This window comes from Eubalaena glacialis, chromosome 8, assembly GCF_028564815.1.
Source record: "Eubalaena glacialis isolate mEubGla1 chromosome 8, mEubGla1.1.hap2.+ XY, whole genome shotgun sequence".
In the NCBI taxonomy this organism is placed as follows: domain Eukaryota; kingdom Metazoa; phylum Chordata; class Mammalia; order Artiodactyla; family Balaenidae; genus Eubalaena; species Eubalaena glacialis.
The window spans coordinates 66,076,774-66,083,460 of NC_083723.1; the positions used below are offsets into that span (position 1 = coordinate 66,076,774).

The 6,687-nt window shown below is 43.9% G+C and overlaps 1 pseudogene; it reads left to right on the forward strand.

Annotated features, from left to right (window-relative positions):
- The first annotated feature begins 2,741 nt into the window (after positions 1-2,741).
- Positions 2,742-5,954, forward strand: LOC133096238 (UDP-N-acetylglucosamine--peptide N-acetylglucosaminyltransferase 110 kDa subunit-like; annotated as a pseudogene).
- Positions 5,955-6,687: the final 733 nt, after the last annotated feature.

The following is a 6,687-nucleotide window of genomic DNA, read 5'->3' on the forward strand; positions in this document are numbered from 1 at the left end:
AGGGGAAGCTTTCCTGGGGAAGTGGTGACTGAGCTAAGAATGATAAAGAGGACTTAGGTAGTTGGCTAAGAGCATTACAGGCAGTGGAAATAGCAGGTGCAAAGGTCCTGCTCAGGGGCAAGCATAGGAAACAGGAAGGACTGAAAGAATGTAGAACATAGTCCACATCCTCAGAGGGGCCTGGTATAAGTGAAGGTGGAAGGTTGAAGGGTGGGAAGTGGGGGATGCTGACCACGCAGGGCCAATAAGTCCATGTTAAGGAGTTGTGTCTCCTTCCTAAGATCTATGGGAAATCACTGAAGGTGTCATCTTTGACAACCACATTACTTTTACCTCCAAACATCCAATCTAACAACAAGTCCTAACAATTTTGCTTTCTAAATATCTCTTCAATCTATCCACTTCAATCCATCCACTTCTGTTCGTCATTACCAACACTTCCTCAGCCCATTCTATCATCATTTCTGTCTGGACTAGGGGAATAGCGTCCTCAATGATCTATTTGCACCTACACTTGCCCCACTCCAATCCATTCCTGCACAGTTATGGGAAGACAGACCTGACCTTGATACCATTTGATGACACAGAAAATACTGAAAGAGGACCAGTTTGTTTTTCATTAGTTTTGTTCTTGAGAGGTTGTGGAGTGGGCAGTTCATGAGTTTAATCTTGGACCTGCTGAGTTTTAAATATCCCTGGGATGTCCTAGAGAAGAAGCCAAGTAGGAGGTGTCTGTTAGGTAGATATCTTCTGCCTCCCCATCTAGAGCCACTCTCCACCCATCTCTACGCTGATCCCTGTCCAGAGACATTGACGTGTGTGGGATGTCAAGATTCCATGTATCCCCAGCACCTGCTCCCGTGTGCTCTGCCTTCTAGTTGCGTTCAGCCCATAGGAGGTACATGAAGGAAGAAGCGTGAAGGCTGAGTATTTACTCTATACGATATACATCCTGCATCATCTCTTCCTCTTCCCCACCTCCTCCTCTTTCCACCCTGCCTCCTTCAAACCCTCCTCCTCTGCCTCCTGCTCCTCCTGCTCTTCTTCCTCCCACCTCTTCCTCTTCTTTTCTCTCTCGAATCCAGTAATCATTTCCACCTCCTCCTTTTTTTTTAAGTTAATTAATTAATTTTTGGCTGCGTTGGATCTTTGCTGCGCCCGGGCTTTCTCTAGTCGCGGCAAGTGGGGGCTACTCTTCGTTGCAGTGAGTGGGCTTCTCATTTCGGTGGCTTCTCTTGTTGCAGAGCACGGGCTCTAGGTGCCCGGTCTTCAGTAGTTGCGGCACGCGGGCTTCAGTAGTTGCGGCATGCGGGCTCAGTAGTTGTGGCTCGCGGGTTCTAGAGTGCAGGCTGAGTAGTTGTGGCGCACAGGCTCAGTTGCTCCGTGGCATGTGGGATCTTTCCGGACCAGGGCTTGAACCCCTGCACTGGCAGGTGGATTCTTAACCACTGAGCCACCAGGGAAGTCCCTAACCTCCTCCTTTAAGCCTAGGCAGTAAAAGCTCCCTGAGATGCTGGACTACTGTCCTCTGTTGTTTTCCCCAAACCCTTTGCAAATGATCTCTTGACTACGGTCTCCTTAATTACGGTACATTTGAGTGTGCCACCTGTCTCTTTCAGGGATTCTGACTTATACTGATAGGTAAGAAATGCCTGGGGGAGAGTTAAATTTGAGTCACCTGAGTAGAGGTGGTAATTGGAGCTGTGGGTATAAATGTGAATATCTTGGGAGACAGTGTAGAGAAGGAATGGGCCCTGAGGAACTCAAACATGTAATGGCTTTCAGAGGAGGATAATCTTGCAAAGGAATTGGAGAAGTAGCAACCAAAGTGAGGTGAAAAATCAGGGCAGTGTGTGTCATAGAAGTCAAAGGAAGCAAAGGGAAGAAAAAGAGTGTTGGTAGTCAAGATTATCAGTTGGTCCTGCAAAGTCATTGGATTTAGTGACTTATACCATCGTGAATCTGTTACATATTTTCTGTGCTCCCTCTGAATAATGATTTAAATTTTTTTACATTAACTTATCTATAATTTATTTTAGGTAAATACAGTCAAATTTGTTTTAGAACGTATTTTAAGGTAAAAAATTAACTACCCTTCCTTAACCATTATTCCAACATTATTTATTTTATACTTTCTCTATTACCATTATTTCCTCCAACATTCACTGTTTCTAAAAATATAAAGAGATGTTTGAGCACTTTCTACTAGATGTTTAAGAGCTTTCTATTTGACTGTATCATAGTGGTTCAATGGTTGTCGCTTTATCATTCATTTTAAAATTTATCCATTAGAACAAGTCTAACCTCTTAATTTTGATTTTCAGAATTCTATTATCAATAGCCCCATTTATTCTTCCAGATAAACTTTATATTTTTTTAACATCTTTATTGGAGTATAATTGCTTTACAATGGTGTGTTAGTTTCTGCTTTATAACAAAGTGAATCAGTTATACATATACATATGTCCCCACATCTCTTCCCTCTTGCATCTCCAGATAAACTTTAGAACCATTTTATCAATTAAAAAAACTTCATTGTGATTTTTTCAAGACCGTGAGAGATAGATGGCCAACCAGAGTTCCTAAGGTTCAGTGTATGTAACTGTTGCCGCCGCTTAAGCCTGCCAAAGCAGTGGTACGGCTGCTGCCCTTGTATTTGCTACCTCTAGAAACATTCTTGCCAGTAGTGGCGGCAGCGGGACTCAGTTACCCTCTTTTCGCACTCCCTCCAGAAGCTCCAGATGGCGTCTTCCGTGGGCAACGTGGCCGACAGCACATAACCAACGAAACGTATGCTTTCCTTCCAAGGGTTAGCAGAGTTGACACGTCGAGAATATCAGGCGGGAGATTTTGAGGCAGCTGAGAGACACTGCATGCAGCTCTGGAGACAAAAGCCAGACAATACTGGTGTACTTTTATTACTTTCATCTATACACTTCCAGTGTCGAAGGCTGGATGGATCTGCCCACTTTAGTACTCTGGCAATTAAACAGAACCCTCTTCTGGCAGAAGCCTATTCGAATTTGGGGAATGTGTACAAGGAAAGCGGGCAGTTGCAGGAAGCAATTGAGCATTACCGGCATGCATTGCGTCTCAAACCAGATTTCATTGATGGTTATATTAACCTGGCAGCCGCTTTGGTAGCAGCAGGCGACATGGAAGGGGCAGTACAAGCTTACGCCTCTGCTCTTCAGTACAATCCTGATCTGTACTGTGTTTGCAGTGACCTGGGGAACCTGCTCAAAGCCCTGGGTCGCTTGGAAGAAGCCAAGGCATGTTATTTGAAAGCAATTGAGACGCAACCGAACTTTGCAGTAGCTTGGAGTAATCTTGGCTGTGTTTTCAATGCACAAGGGGAGATTTGGCTTGCAATTCATCACTTTGAAAAGGCTGTCACCCTTGACCCCAATTTTCTGGATGCTTATATCAATTTAGGAAATGTCTTCAAAGAGGCACGGATTTTGGACCGAGCTGTGGCAGCTTACCTTCATGCCCTAAGCTTGAGTCCAAATCATGCAGTGGTACATGGCAACCTGGCTTGTGTATACTATGAGCAAGGCCTGATAGATCTGGCAATAGACACCTACAGGCGAGCTATTGAATTGCAACCACATTTCCCTGACGCTTACTGCAACCTAGCCAACGCTCTCAAAGAGAAGGGCAGTGTTGCCGAAGCAGAAGATTGTTATAATACAGCTCTCTGGCTGTGTCCCACCCATGCAGACTCTCTGAATAACCTAGCCAATATCAAACGAGAACAGGGAAACATTGAAGAGGCAGTTCGCTTGTATCGTAAAGCATTAGAAGTCTTCCCAGAGTTTGCTGCTGCCCATTCAAATTTAGCAAGTGTATTGCAGCAGCAGGGAAAACTGCAGGAAGCTCTGATGCATTATAAGGAGGCTATTCGAATCAGTCCTACTTTTGCTGAGGCCTACTTTAATATGGGAAACACTCTAAAGGAGATGCAGGATGTTCAGGGAGCCTTGCAGTGTTATACTCGTGCCATTCAGATTAACCCTGCATTTGCGGATGCCCACAGCAATCTGGCTTCCATTCACAAGGATTCAGGGAATATTCCAGAAGCAATTGCTTCTTATCGCACTGCTCTGAAGCTTAAACCTGATTTTCCTGACGCTTATTGTAATCTGGCTCATTGCCTGCAGATTGTCTGTGATTGGACAGACTATGATGAGCGAATGAAGAAGTTGGTCAGCATTGTGGCTGACCAGTTAGAGAAGAATAGGTTGCCTTCTGTGCAGCCTCATCATAGTATGCTCTATCCTCTTTCTCATGGCTTCAGGAAGGTTATTGCTGAGAGGCATGGGAACCTCTGCCTGGATAACATAAATGTCCTTCATAAACCACCGTATGAACATCCAAAAGACCTGAAGCTCAGTGATGGTCGACTGCGTGTAGGATACGTGAGTTCTGACTTTGGGAACCATCCTACTTCTCATCTTATGCAGTCTATTCCAGGCATGCACAATCCTGATAAATTTGAGGTATTCTGTTATGCCCTGAGCCCAGATGATGGCACAAACTTCCGAGTGAAGGTGATGGCAGAAGCCAATCATTTCATTGATCTTTCTCAGATTCCATGCGATGGAAAAGCAGCTGATCGCATCCATCAAGATGGTATACACATCCTTGTAAATATGAATGGTTATACCAGGGGTGCTCGAAATGAACTCTTTGCTCTCAGGCCAGCTCCTATTCAGGCAATGTGGCTGGGGTACCCTGGGACTAGTGGCGCGCTTTTCATGGATTATATCGTCACTGATCAGGAAACTTCACCTGCTGAAGTTGCTGAGCAGTATTCTGAGAAACTGGCTTATATGCCCCATACTTTCTTTATTGGTGATCATGCTAATATGTTCCCTCACCTGAAGAAAAAAGCAGTCATCGATTTTAAGTCCAATGGGCACATTTATGATAATCGAATTGTGCTGAATGGCACCGACCTCAAAGCATTTCTTGATAGTCTACCAGATGTGAAACTTGTCAAGATGAAATGTCCTGATGGAGGAGACGACGCAGACAGCAGTAATATAGCTCTTAATATGCCTGTCATTCCTATGAATACGATTGCAGAAGCAGTTATTGAAATGATTAACAGAGGACAAATTCAGATAACAATTAATGGATTCAGTATTAGCAATGGACTGGCAACTACCCAGATCAACAATAAGGCTGCCACTGGAGAGGAGGTTCCCCGTACCATTATTGTAACCACACGTTCTCAGTACGGGTTACCGGAAGATGCCATTGTGTACTGTAACTTTAATCAGTTATATAAATTTGACCCATCTACTTTGCAGATGTGGGCAAATATTCTGAAGCGTGTTCCCAATAGTGTACTGTGGCTGTTGCGTTTTCCAGCAGTAGGAGAACCTAATATTCAACAGTACGCACAAAGTATGGGCCTTCCCCAGAACCGTATCATTTTTTCACCTGTTGCTCCTAAAGAGGAACATGTTCGGAGAGGCCAGCTGGCTGATGTCTGCTTGGACACTCCACTCTGTAATGGACACACCACAGGGATGGATGTCCTTTGGTCAGGGACACCCATGGTGACTATGCCAGGAGAGACTCTTGCTTCCCGAGTTGCAGCTTCCCAGCTCACTTGTTTAGGCTGTCTTGAGCTTATTGCTAAAAATAGACAAGAATATGAAGACATAGCTGTGAAACTGGGAACTGATCTAGAATACCTGAAGAGAATTCGTGGCAAAGTCTGGAAGCAGAGAATATCTAGCCCTCTGTTCAACACCAAACAATACACAATGGAACTAGAGCGGCTCTATCTACAGATGTGGGAGCATTATGCAGCTGGCAACAAACCTGATCACATGATTAAGCCTGTTGAAGTCACTGAGTCGGCCTAAATAATGACTGTGTGCACAGGAGAATTACCCCTGTACCTGAGCCTCAACCTTCTGGGGGAAAGGGAACTAGATACATTACTTTGTACTTATCTGTGCAATATCATGTTGCAGATGGGTGACAGACAACGATAACAAATAGCACAGCCAGACTTGCTTCCTGCATGATCATGACAGGGAGAGACACAAGAGATGGGAAACTGCTGTTCCACAAGGAGTCTCCATAGAATTTTGCAGCAGCCAGGCGTTGCATCAGTCTGGAAGGTCTGCTCTCCCTTGGTCTTCCATGGGATGGGTGGTTAGTGTGGAGGGGAGATAGAGATTGCCCAGTCTTCTGAATTAATTTTTTTTCTTTATATTTTGGGTATTGGAGCTATTAAAAATGTTTGGTTTCAGGTATTTTTATTCATGTGAAGTGTATATGATTCTCTCGAGATAAGGTTTTAAGCTAAAATATTCCTTGTTTTAGTTTCTGAACTCTACAGATAAATGGGGACTTTGCTGGTGTAGTCTTTTTATAGGTTTTATAAACCACTTGAGCCTGTATCAGTCATTTTAGTGTCTGACATGTTTGGAACTATCAGTGCTTTGTTGGTTTATGGCTTAAATTCTTTTTCTGGTCCGTTTCCTTCTTCCCTTCCCCCCACTTTAAAAATTTTCCTGTAACTTGGCTAACAAAAAACCAAGTTTGATTCAAAACCTCCCAGAGTGTTTCTCTTAAACACATCATCTGGTGCCAAATGAAGATTCTTAGGAGTGATTATTAATTATGAAGGGCACAGTTGTACTGTCACTGATGATAATAATA